At 44.6% G+C, this 13,444-nt stretch overlaps 1 protein-coding gene across 8 annotated transcripts in view; it reads left to right on the plus strand.

Annotated features, from left to right (window-relative positions):
- Positions 1–13,444, plus strand: part of BMP2 (bone morphogenetic protein 2) — a 256,010-nt gene that overhangs the window by 4,284 nt on the left and 238,282 nt on the right. For all 8 annotated transcript variants that reach the window (XM_063152820.1, XM_063152821.1, XM_063152812.1 and 5 more), the window contains exon 2: positions 224–300. The gene's annotated coding sequence lies outside the window, so the exon portion shown is untranslated. The remainder of the gene's footprint in view (positions 1–223; positions 301–13,444) is intronic.

The following is a 13,444-nucleotide window of genomic DNA, read 5'->3' on the forward strand; positions in this document are numbered from 1 at the left end:
AGTTAATAAACACTGACTTTTATCTCCAGGCTGGTCCCAATCCTGACCTCTTCTAAGTACAAGTACTATTTCCCTTCCCAGTTGCCTGTGAACAACTAACTTTAGTGAAGAGATTGTACAGTTTGATGTCAGCCTAGTCCTACTGTGCTGGGAGGGCTGGGGGTCATGTTCCATCTGAACTGCTCTGGGACTGCTGGAAAAATCTCTGTCTCCTATCTGCCAGATCCCTTGGAGAGGAAAATGTACTTGCTGCATGAAGAAAAAAGATCTGGGAAAAAGCCAGAAGACAAGGAGGCTGGGGTAAGTTCTCTGTGAATCTAATATAAAGCATTGCAAGGAAATAGGTGGGTTTTCAGTCAACACTGATCATACCCCCAGCATCTGAGGCAGTGATGGTTTACATCTGAGGAGTTGCAAATTAGGGAATGTTTAGGAGGCAGCATTTTCATTTTCAGTCATCTTTCAACAGGCTGAGGAAACCAGATTTGGAGACCTGTAATAATCTCATCCTTTGAGAGGTGAGTGGGGAAAACTGTAATAGAGTAGTAACTTTTCTCTTCCAGAGTTCCCATGGAGAAGGATGGGAAATGAAACCTCCATTTGCAGCTTCTTTACAGTTTATATGCTAAAAGCCTCCTATAGTCAGGAATGAGGTTTACTGGATATAGGCAGTGTTAATTTATTCTTGGGGTTACTCAGCTAAGGCTGAATGGGATCTGTTTAGAGTTTGATTCCTTTTCCAAAGGGTCTACTAAACATCTATAGCTGAGAGTCTCTTAGTTGACAAATGTATGGTGTTGGGAGCATAGGAGGTAACATGACAAAGGCAGAATAATAAATACTCAACTTTTGGTAATGATGATTTAATCATGTACGACTGGCTCTATTGTTGTGTCAATGCTCTTGTTAGAAAACACAATGTCTGGAGAAATGTTTTCTCTTTTTTTCATAGGCCTCTTGATTTCTATTATGATTTTTTCTTTACTATAGGAAAAAATGCTCAGTATTTATTTGGGTACTATTGGGCTCACCCCAGTTTGTGGATGCATCTCTTTTCCAAATTGCCATTCCTCTCCAGCTTGCCTTACTTCTATTCTCTGCATTTTCCATGCAGTAGCTGTAATGCTTCCTCCTCCTCCCAGAGCAGCATTTCCCACTCAGGGTTTGCCAGGCTGTGGCTAAAGCAGATCTAGAGCAGAGCCGGGGGGGATGGGGAACAGCAGCAACTGTGCAAGTGCTGCACTTCCCCCGTGGCTCTTTAGGCACTCAATAACTTCAGCTTTTCCAAGGAATTACTTGTGGGAGTGCCAAGAGTTTGGAGGGCAGTTAGTGAGTTCTCAGTGTAGGGAAAGTTACATAGAGAAGTTTATAAAATATTTAAATGCTCCTGCCAGTACCTGACACTTTTAAGTTTCCTAAAGCCTTGAAGACGTGACTGTTGCTGTACTGAGTATCTGGGCTTGGATTGCAGGTGAGGACTAAAGCTGAGCAGAGATTGTCAGTGCTGTGTTCTCATATCCTGTAGCTGGTTACTGGAGAGCTTTCTTCTCATACTGACATCAAAACCAAAGAGGGCAGGTGTGAAAGAGTAGTGCCCTCTCTCCCCATGGAATGGAAAACTTGTTATTTTGTGATGGGATTTCTGAAATCTGTGTTTGGCAGGCAGATGATTTTTGTTGTGCTAAATGTAAGCATATTCCACTTGCTGTAGGTAAAGAATTAAAGTGTATATCTCTGTGTCCCCCTCATTACTGACAGAGAGATTAATCAGGGCAAACCCTGGCATGAGCACTACTGCCAAAACTGTTGAGAAAAGCTGATCTGTACCACACAGGGCCTTTGTGTTGAAAATCTGCTCTCTGATAAATGGCCACAGGTGGGAGGTGGCCATGCTTTATCTTTTGGTATCCCTCGGCTGTACTGCTGCATGGTGGCACCAACAGCCATGGTCTGAATATCTGAAGCTTTGGAAAAATTCAGTTCCTGTAAGAGAAGACTCTAAGCCATGGGGTACCTGGATTAAGAGGAACAATAAAATACCTCAGTCTCCTGGTTTAGGAGAGTTGAAGCTGCTGTTGCAGATCTGAACTGGGGTCTGAGGCTGATGCATTGGGGTGCCCCTTGGTACTGAACAGGGAGCACTGACCCATAATGAGTCAAGCTCACAGAGGGTGTCTCTGTCCCCACCCTCTGGGTGTTGGGACTTCTGGGGATTTTAAAGTTTGCTTTCTGTCTGTGGCTGGCTCATGCTTGAAAAGCACCACACAGTGAAGCACTTCCCTGCCTGGTGCACAGGCTGAGTCACTAACACTGCTACCAAAACCCCCTTCCCCAGGGGGAACTGAGCAGGGTGAGGGGAAGGGATCAGAGCATACCCAGGAGGGAACTGCCCAAAAAGGACCATGTCAGTGAGCATGTTCTCCAGACAGCTGACTGGTGACACACACCTCTCTCATGCTGCTTGCAGCTGAAGCAGCAAAGCTTTGCAAAGCTAGAGTTGCAAACAGAACTGTTTTTCATGACCAAGGATGAACTCATCCTACTATTCAGCTTTTTTACCTTCTTTCAGTCTGGTGGTTGTAAAACAGAACAAAAAAAGAGAGTGGTTTAGACTGTCTTAGGCTTTTAGAAAATGTGTGGCTTGGTTGTCAAATCTGTTATGTGGCATAAGATTTTCAGAAATTCTTGGTGTTACCTTTTCTGTGCTCCTGTAAGTCAGGCTACAGGGAGATGGTATCAAGCTAATCTTGAAAATTTTCCTCTTAAATATGTATCATGGTTAATTAAAGGAAATACGTTTTCCTTTTCCACCCTTGAAGGCCAAGCACCTGCTGTGAGGTTGTAAAATTTATGAGTTAAAAGTTGTTAATGCCTGACTGTGTACATAAAAGTTAAAGGCTACAAGAGAGAGCATCACATCAAATGGTGGCAGTGGGTTGAGTCTGCATTCCCTGTGGGGTGTTTCTTGTGGATTCTGCCATGTCTGATGGGAGTGTCTTGCAGTTGGAATCTCAGCTGTAGAACCAAGTGAAGAAAGAGTCTCAAAGGCTAATGCAGGATTTGGTACTTGCCTTTCAAAAACAGCAATGAGAAAGGCTGGGTTCAAAATAATTGTCTGATTACGTGCTGTTATTTTAACTATTTTCCTTAGGATACTGGTTTTCAGTTGGAGTGACACTCTGAGATATTATCTAATGCTGGATTGAGGCTACTAGCATGGGAGCTTTTAAGATAAAGAGACTCACCTTTGTTTGACCTCTTCAGTTTGAAATTGCTCATATTAATAGTACCTTAAATCATTCTTCATCCTTTTCAGATGCTTTAAATATAACAGCTGTATTTACATGATCTAAACGAAACTGAAAGTTCTGTGTCTGTGCAGATGAACTGAAGATAGTCTTTTGCCCTGAGGAGCTGAAACTGCAATAGGGGGCAGGATGGAATGTAGAAGTGGCCTCACTCGCTCCATTCCCAGGGAAAACAGAGTGGCTGGAGATTGCAGAGGCTCTGTTGTAAATCAGCTGTTTCTGAGCCACAGGAGGCAGACACGGAGTTGTACGGGTGTCCCCTGCTCCAGCCCTCAGGCTGCTGGGAGCCAAGTGCTGCTCCCTCTGGCAGAGTTTGGGAACACGGCCCTGAGTATCACCAGGGCTCAGCTGCAGGTGGGATCTGAGCTGGCTTCCACTGAGCTACTCCTGCCTTCTCCTGACCTCCGGGCCACAGCCCTGGGGGAGCAGAGCTGCTGCTGCCACAATTCTCCCTCTGCTGGGCCACAATTTTGCTCTGGGGGGGATGGATTAGACCCGTGGGGCTGGATTGGGTTTGAGGGAAGAGCTCTTCCCTGCTCCCTGCAACTGACTCGGTGTGAGGAGAAGGCAGCAGTGTCTGAGTTGTGCAATGTATCAGCAAACATTGGGATGCTGCTGTGAGAGGGGGTTGTGCAACTTTCCTGAATGAATAATGCCTGATGAAAGCAATGCAAATGCTGTGTTGCTAAACTTGGGTTCCTATCCAAATGTGCAACTATACTTTTGATTTTTAATTTTTTTTAATGCTAGACCCAGCCTTTTAAATATAGAAGCTTTAAATAAGACTTCCCTGTGTCTATTCCTGCACCTAAATAAGCATTTTCTAGAGGCTGAGCAGCAGCTGGAGTTCCCCTAAGGCATGTGACTTGTAAAAGCTGCAGTGTAATTAACACTCTGAAAAATCATGTTGCAGATTCATGTGCCTAAGGGTAGGGTTTTTCCCTCTGTTTTTTCATTTTCTCTCCCCCACCCCTTCCAGTCTCTGGCTGGATTACCAACTCTTACAGTTTTATTGTTACCCTTGTGTTAATTCATGTCTCTTAGAAAGCCAGGCTAGACTTTGAGAACAGTGAGGAAAACCTCATAATATGGATTCAGGGGTGTTCTAAACCCATTAGCAAATATTTTATTGATTATTTAGAAACTAATTTAAGGAAGTGTCTTGTCAGTGTGCAGATCCTCAAAAACTGGTGATGTTTTCAATCCTTGAAGTACTGCTTTAAATATTCCTTTGAAAAGGAGCATGCCCAAAACAGCAGTTGTTACAATAGTGGTGTTACTTCATCTCTTCTCTTCTGGCCCTGACACAATGTTGTGTTTCTTGCCTGTGCTTGCTGAAGGACCAGTCATTATTTTACTTGCTGTGACAGAAGAAAACCCATTTCTTTGTAAGACCAAGCAAGAGTTGGATACTTGCATATGATCCTTTAACTGCTTTTCTTCAAAGCTGGGCTGTGTTTTTTTTGTTGCTTTGCAGTTAGAGCTGAGCACTGATAAAAGAGAAACTCCCTAAAGACAAACTTCTCCCTTGTCCTGACTATACACAAATCTCATTGAGTTCAGCCTTTCCCTCTCTACCTGTGGCTGAATCACATCCTGTCACTCACTCATGCAGATCTGTCTGAGCACTGAAGAAATGAAACACTGCAAGATGTGGTCATCTGAAATCCCGAGGGAGCTCCGGATGCCCCAGGTCAGGGCTGGCAGAAATTGCCTTCGGGGCCTGCCCAGAAGCCCGGCAGTGCCAGGCACTCAAAGGGCTCTGTGCTGCTGGGACCCAGCCTGGTCACAGCCTGCCTGCAGCGGTGCTTTCACCCTCGGAGCTTTTACATCTGCTCTGCTGACAGGCTCTGGAGCTGCTGCTGTAACATCTCCAAAGCAACGCAACGGCAACAATAACAATGGTAATACCGGGCAGGAGCAGCGGGGCGCGCACAGCTGTGCAAGAGGCGTGAGAAGCTCCGGTGTCCCGTGAGACAGCGGGGCTGGTACCAGTCCCTGCTGCGAGTGACCGCCAGGTGCCACTGCAGCGCCGGGAACAGCGGGACAGGGGCATGGGGGACACCTGGTGGCCTGCTCGGTGCGCCGAGCTGATGAGAGCTTGTGCTGATACTCCTGGGGATGTGAAGGGCACACTCGGGGTGCAGCCCCCTTACAGACACATCTGCATCATCAACTCTTCCCATGCAGGACTCTGAAATGGTTCTTCTTCCTGTCTCAGTTTTCTGTTTGCCCTTGCCTCACGATCAAGTGAGATCCATCCTGGTGTTCCTGCCCCTGCATGAAGGTGTGCAATCAATATTTCCTCTCAGGTTGCTGTTTAGGGCCCAGCAAGCAGTGGAGGTTTCTGTCACAACCAGTGTGTGCTTGGCATCATATTCAGGATTTCATAAACACTGGCTATTGCATGTTCACAAAGTTGTGTGAGCAATCAGCTTTCTTTAGTATATAGATGATATCTGGGAGAAAAGATCTCCCATTAAAATATCACTTAATAAAAAACTGAGGTCATGATATTTTTTATATACATATGGGGTTTTTGTTGTTTATTAGTTTGGGTTTTTTTTTCCAGGAAAAACAAATAGTAGCAGCCATGCAGTTTCTTCTGTAGTTCTAACTTTTACATAAAAAAATATTTTTAACTCCCTGACTGAAGTCTGTCTGGAGCACTATCTATTTAAAAGGTATTTCTTTTAAATATTTTCTTTATAAAACCTATTCTCATCAGAGGTCTTGCACTGCTGGGAGAAGATTCTGAGATTACAACTGCTGCAGCTGAGCTGTACAGATATTAGGAGAGTTTGAGGATGTGGTGGTGTCAGGTCTATGCAATTTGAGATTTAGTGTGGAATTTGTTAATGCCAAAGAAGTTGGCTGTGGCTCTCTTTGGGCTTTTACAAGCCTGCTGGTGATATTCCTACCACTTTCTCTCCCATGGAAGTCTTCCCCCTTCCCCTTGTCACATCTCACAATCTCTGTCAGGCAGGTATGTGCAGGGTTTCTGTGGGAGGAGCCCTACTCTGAGCACCTTTAACCTCAAGGGGCACCCCCCAGTGGGTTCCCCCTTCCTAGCCTGAATTCCCCTTAATGTGAGCCCTTGATCCCAAGGGTAAGGTTATGTATTCTGGATTGATGCCTTGGGAAGGCTGCCCTAGAACAGAGGCTGGACAGAGCTAAAGAATAAAGCAGAGATTTATTCAAAGGCCTCCATGGGTCCACCTTGGGCAGCACAAGAGCCCAGCCAGGGCTGCACCTAAGTGAACCCAAAATGGTCCCAAAATGCACAACTGGGCACGGGGTCTGTCACTGTGATCAGTTCTGCTCCATTTGCACATTGGAGTTCATTGTCCAGTTATAGCTTCAGGTCATGCTATCCCATCCTTCTTTTTGTCTCTTCAGTCCATGTTTATGCTTTTGGGCCTGAGACCTGGATCATTTGTCCTTGGTGCCCAGCTGGAGAAGGAATTGTTTTGTCTCCCTGCTCTGTGCAGAGAGCTCACCATCCCATAATATGGGGCCCAGACCCACACACTAAAGCAACACAGAACCTGAAAAATAGAAAAGCAAAACCTGAGGCATCAGGATCACTTTGGAAAAACACTTCAACAGGTGCTTAAGTCCTGGATATGAGTGGTCCTGTTTAAGGTGCTCCTTTGTGCTTGGCCTGGTGTGACTCCTGCTGGATCTTCATGGACCAAACCATGAGTGACTTTTACCTTGGCTGGCACTGGAAAGGTGGGTTATTGTTTTGCCTAAAGAGTGCTGCAGCTCAAGCAGAGCAGATCCCTCATGATTTGATACGAGTAGCTGCTCATTCTTACAAATGGTTTGTCTAGCTTCATTATCTTATTTGTCACTTTGGCTTTTTATTTGAAATTTAACCCCTTCAATGCAATCAAGTTCAATTGTCAGTTTTTACTGTGCAGCTGGAAGGAAGGGAGCTATACCTTGATTAAGTGGATGGTGACATTCAGGAGTGACTACATGAATAGAGGAAAGAAATAAAAATACAAAATACCTGGAGAATTGGATCAAGAGCTGTGGTAGTCTTTCAAGGATTTGATTAAACTGGATTGGAGTCATGGTCTTTTCTCCAAAAGAAAGCACATAAGTGCAGTTAATAAGGGAAGAGTAATGTGGTTTAAATGGAGCTTCTTTTTTCATGGATGGATCTTGAAAAATCCTTTGTCTCTGTATGTGGGTTCTTCTAAACTGATTACACTAATGTTGTTGTTTCTGTAATTTAATTATCTCTGCACTCAATGAGAACAAGTTAATTAAAAGTCTCTTCTTTTGTTGGCTGAGATGTATTAGTTTTTCCTATGTGGAACTTCATGGCTTTTGTTGGCTCCTCGTGTCACAGGCTGGTTTTGTTCAGTGCAGCTGTGCTCTCTACTGCACAGTTCAATATAGTTAGCTTTGTAGCCCCTCCTTTCTGTGGGCTGGACAAAATTACCTCCAGGGATTTGCAAATGTAGGGCAGTAGTGTAAAAACACAAGTCCCACTCCTATATTAAAGTTTGCTCCTGAGTGGGAAATCAGGTTAACTTCAGCAGGTTGGATCGCAGGCACTTTGATGTTGGAAGGCTGGAGGTGCGTGCAGGGAAATTGCTGGGCTTCCAAGCACAGTCCCGGTAGCCTGGGTTTGGAAATTGTGTTTTGTTTATAACCAGAAAGGTTTTGATTTTAGAAAGCTCTTGGGAGATGAGCTTAACCCTGGGCTACAGTAATGTCAGGGCTGAGCAGGGCCGGGCATGATTTGTGTTTGGGTTGGCGGCAGGCAGGGCTGTGCCCCAGGAGCTGACACACTTCCTCCTGGGCAGGAATGCCACAGCACGTTGGTAGGAGGTGCTGCATGCTCCATGAGTCATTAAACCCAAAGCACTGCATTTTTTCCTGCTCATTAAACATCACTTGGCTCCCTTGGTCAGAGCAGGGCTTTGCCTTCTGACTAACATGACTGCAGCTCCCTCCCTCCCTGGCAGTCAGGGCTCCTCGTGTGCTCTTTGCTTTCCTGTTAAGAGTGCTGCTCCTCGTGTGCTCTTTGCTGTCCTGCTGGAGTGCTGCTCCTCGTGTGCTCTTTGCTGTCCTGCTGCAGTGCTGCTCCCCGTGTGCTCTTTGCTGTCCTGCTGCAGTGCTGCTCCTCGTGTGCTCTTTGCTGTCCTGCTGGAGTGCTGCAGATCCATGATGTTGGTACAGAGTACCTGGTCCTCCTTGGTGCTGGGGACACCCATGCACTTCCACAGCTCTGAAACCAGAAGGGCAAATGCAACCTCATCTAGTGTGAGGTGTCCCTGCCCATGCAGAGAGCTGGAAATCAATCATATTTAGAGACCCTTCTAACCCAAACCATGCCGTGATTTTGTGAGACAATGAGACAATATAAACTGGACAATTGCTTTTGATTGTCAATGCACACAGCTCCAGGGATCTTGTGCCATCTGTTAATGTTTTATCTCCTTCCCAAGATAAGTCCTTGGAGTGAAATCCACCAACCTGAAACTCAAATATTTCATGTCCATTTCAGGAGTTGGGAGGAGTTTCCCCTTACCTGCAGCAGGATCCAGAGAAGCTTTGACCTTTGCAGGCTGCCAAGGACATGCTATACTGTGATAGCCACAGATGTGCCTCCTTGTTCATCCGTTACCTGGAGTGGGCTCCTCCTCGTGTCTCTGACATGACAGCAGTGAAACATTTCCATTGCACCTGGCAGAGGAGCCCCATGCCAAGGCCACTGTGACTTGAGGATATGGGAGGAGCTCTGTGCTAGAATGTTCTTTGTAGACAATGGCTCTAAAGTTGACTGGAGGAGTTGATGGTAAGGTCACACCCTGGGGCAGGGAGCTCTCCTTTCTGAACCCTGCAGAGCTTCAGGACTTCAGTTTTAGGAATTGTAAGTTCTGAACTCATGAGGATGAAGGAGGGCAAATGCAGAAAGGAGCAGTGGGCAGTTGTTCTCTCTGAGCCCTGGGCAGCTTTTGAGATCTGCATCCACTGTAATTTTCCATCTGTGTGGATCCTTAGCGGCTTTTGGAGATGTCTTTTCTAGCAAGTTTCATGAGTTAGTCATGAGGATTTGTAAACAAAGGTTTTAAATGTTGCACATTATACCCTGCCAGCTCTGACTTATGTTTGATCTGGAAAATTTTTGGAAATACCCAAGTATGAAGGCAATGCCTGTCCTTTAGATGGGAGTAGAGGAGACACTCCATTTCTAGGTGGATATCCCACAATCTTATTTGTAAAGATTGTATTTTGATAATATGTTTTAAAGTTACTTTTGTAAGAGCCACAGTTCTGTGTTTTATTGGGATTTTTGGCTCATTGAGTAGATAGCCTGTTTAGTTTGGTATATCAGATAAAGGTCTCAGGTTTCCAGCACTGAGATAAATGTGAAATTTTATTTCAAATATATTTTTCCAAGGTTGATTTCAGAAGCAAATCTTAGAAGGAAGTGCCTACATAGAAAATGTAAATCATAGTGCTGTAATTATCTTAATCCTCCTCTGGAACTTCTCTGGGAATGAAGCTTTCATCCCAGTATTTGGAATCTTCTGGTGCATTGTCATTTGTAGCCAGTTTTGGGATGTTATTCAGTGACCATCCAGTACATTCCTGCTTTATCAGAGCTTTTAAAGGCTCTGTTATATTTCTTGGAGGTGAGGTGAGCAGTTAATAAGTCTTTGACAGGAACAGGAGTATTGTCTTAACCTGCTCACTACCTCAATACCTGGAAAACTCCTCAAAGTCTTGGGTTCAGGGTGGCTTTGAAGTGGATACCTGCAATAATATTTGCAGCTCACACACTGATTCCATGCTGTGCTTGTTCTGCCCTCCCTTCAAGGACCTGATCCAAAACCAATTTTGAAATGAGCAGAAAGTCTTCTATTGATGTTGTGCCTGAGAGCAGCTCCTGAAGAAACTGCAGAGGAAGCGATAACATGGTGGTGGGTCATGTGTCTTGTGTCTGCAGGGCTGGGGAGCTGATGTCATGTTTATTAGAAGCCAAGATCAGAGTTCACAGGCTCAGGAAATGTCTGCAGAGTTTAGGAACGGTTTGTAACTTCTATCCCAATGACAGGTTTATTTGGCACTTTTTGATAAGTGGCCTGTTTGAAATTTCCTCTCCAAGTAAGCAATTTGTAATTCCCACTTGAAAGGGCTACTGTGGGGGATGGTGATGGGGCCATATTTGAAAACCACTTATGGTTACTAGCATCCTGGCATCTGTCATCCAGGAGCCCTGTGCCTTTATTGTTTTGATCTGTCCAAAATGACTTCTTTATATAGAAACTGGAAAGCTCTCTTTGTGTTCTGAGTGCCGATAAAAATATTTATGGTCCCTTAAAACACACAAATAGAATTGGAGACTAAGCTGAAGGATCATTAGAAATAGCTCCACTGTTTTCCCATCATGAAATTTGCTCACTTCTTTGGGTCACCTCGTCTCATTCAACCTTACTGTGCATTTTTCTCCATCCTTTGTCACAATATCATCATTGTGACACTCAAATTCTGCCAGTTCTGAGCCATTGCACGGATTCCCAATTCTCATTTCTTGAGTCCAGCCCCTGCTTCCATAAGCAACAATGCAGTTTTTTTGCAGGTATTGGAGGTTTCTTCCACTGATGACTTCTATTGACTCCCAAACAAAGCTGGAAGAACTCTCATTGTACTGGTGATGTAGCTGCAGTTCTTAAAGGATGTTGACTACTAGAAGCACTTAAATAATTGAGATTGCTCAGCCTGGAGAAGAGAAGCTTCAGGGTGCCCTAATTGTGGCCTTCCAATACCTGAAGGAAGCCAACAAGAAACATGGAGAGAAATCATTTACAAGGTCATTTAGCAACAGGACAAGGGGGAATGGCCTCAGACTGAGAGGAGGTTTAGGTTGGATGTTTTAACAAGGTTCTTTTCTGTGAGAGTGGTAAGGCACTGGATTCCCCATCCCTGGAGGGGTTCAAGGCCAGGCACCAAACATAAACTTGGTTTTCAACTACTGATTTTTATTTTAAGAATTAGGGCAGGTATTCAGGGAAGTGTTACTGAAACAGAAGCTCTTCAGAATCAGCACTCAGGGATATGGAGGAGCCCAGCTCCACTGTGTTTAAAGAGGATTGGCAGGAATTCTGTTGTTACCAGAGTTCCTGAGATGCCCAAGTCTCCTGGAACAGGAATACTCTGAAAATCTACTCTTTAGTAAATGTGCAACACTTGGAAATAAATCCAGACTACTGTGTCATTTGTGTGCTCTTGGAATTGTCTCAGCTCATTTTTTACGGTAAGGTCTAGCTGGGAAAATGATGCCTTCCCTGTTCTGATGCTTTCAAAATCCAAATAGATGGAAGAGACCTGAGGAAAAGCAGCAAGGTTGGGAGGACAATCTGGTTCCCTTTTCCAAGCTGCTGCACTGTTTGCTTGGGTTTGGAGTCATAGGCCAGTCCTGAATCATATTCAAATTTATTTCTTGTCATCAGGGGTTTTTGCATCAAATATCCCCTGACCTCTGTCCTTATTGGAGGTGAACAAGACAATACCATCCAAAAGCCATCTTGTCTGTCTTGATTTTGGTGTGTCCTTGGCTTCCTGTTCAGCCTGTTCAATGCCTGTCCCAGAATCCCTGGGAAGGTGCTGCAGCTCAGTGTTACAGGTAGGGGGCTGGTTCCTGCCAGCAGAGGACATTGTTGTTCAATAAATCTCTCTAAGAGCCTCTTTGGGGATTTGCTGTGGCTCTTTAGCCTGATGTTTTATAGGGTTTCTATATACTTGGACAATTTCTTACACTTGCAAAGCTTATTTTGGTGGAGGACTGAAAACTTTGGAGGCTTTAGAACACAATTTGCAACTTTACTATCAGCCAGGTCCTGGAAGGAGAGAGCTTTTTGTGATGCCCATTTTCAGCCAGGAATGCACTGCTCATGGAAGCACTGCTGACTGTACCAGCACTGCAGACATTGTGTGTTCTGGATAAATGATCAGCAGGAGGAATTGAAATCTAGGAACACGTCATGGATCTGTTATTAGTGAGAGTTTTACCTGCATGTGAAGTATAGGAAAGTGTCATGCAGAATTTGAAGTTAAGGAGGCTGATGCTGCTGCAGGAGGTTTAGTGGGAAAAATTGAGTTTGTTCAGCCATTTCCTGATATCAGGTATGGAGGTGGGAGCTGGGGAATCAAGCTGTTAATATAAACGGCCAACAAGAGAAATGAGAGTTCCACAGACACAGGGCAGCCCTAAGCCATGTGCAGAAAAGAGGAGGAGCTCAGAGGTGATGCTGAACCTGGAAAGAAGTGCTTGCTTGTGTGCCATGACTGTACTCAGAGTGGGAGCTTACATCTGGTAAGGTGTCTTCTCTAGGAGGTCAGCCCCAAAATTTAGAGGCCTCTTGAAGGGCACAAATATCTTTTGTGCCAAAACCAACCCTAAAAATCCTCCCGTCTCCCCTACTTTGAACGTAAAAATAGAGATTTAACAATTTATTATTTCATCTGAAACTTCACCTAGTTTTGCAAAATAATTTGCAGAATAAAAATAATGTGAAAGCTAATATCTGCTGCTTTATAAATGCTTCTAATCTTCACTGGAGCAGAAAATCCTTTAATTCACTGTTAAGTTGTAAAATGAAGGTGGGAAGGAAGGTTTTAAACTGACTTCAGTTGAAATGTTTTCTGTCTTCTGGGACTGTTGAGCCAACAGGGAGGATTCACCTCTTTGGTAACAAGTCAGTGAACATCCTTTTTGTCCAGCTTCTCCTTCAGTGCTTCTGGTGCCTGCCATCAGCCATGGCTCTGTTTCTGATGAATGAAAATGCCCTGAGGCCGCTGCCAGCTCCTCACTGTGCTTTCCTATCCCAGGCATGCAAACAGAACAGTGCTGTTTCCTTGCCTCCTGTGTTAGGGAAGGTATTCTGCCTCAGCTCTGTTTAAAAGGCAGGACAGGGATGTGTTTGACAGGCCTTGCTCTATCAGCTTCAGTTGCACCATATTTGTTAGCTGAGGATGTGGCTTTGGGTTCTGATTGCAGCTGTTGGTTGACTCAGGAAACCCAAGTTTGTCCACTGTGAGGCTTTTTTTCATTTGTTTACATGGAATCTGAGTGTTGGAGACAGGTCTTTAAGCAGGCAAATATGATGACT

The sequence above is a fragment of the Melospiza melodia genome, chromosome 3 (genome assembly GCF_035770615.1).
Source record: "Melospiza melodia melodia isolate bMelMel2 chromosome 3, bMelMel2.pri, whole genome shotgun sequence".
NCBI lineage: Eukaryota > Metazoa > Chordata > Aves > Passeriformes > Passerellidae > Melospiza > Melospiza melodia.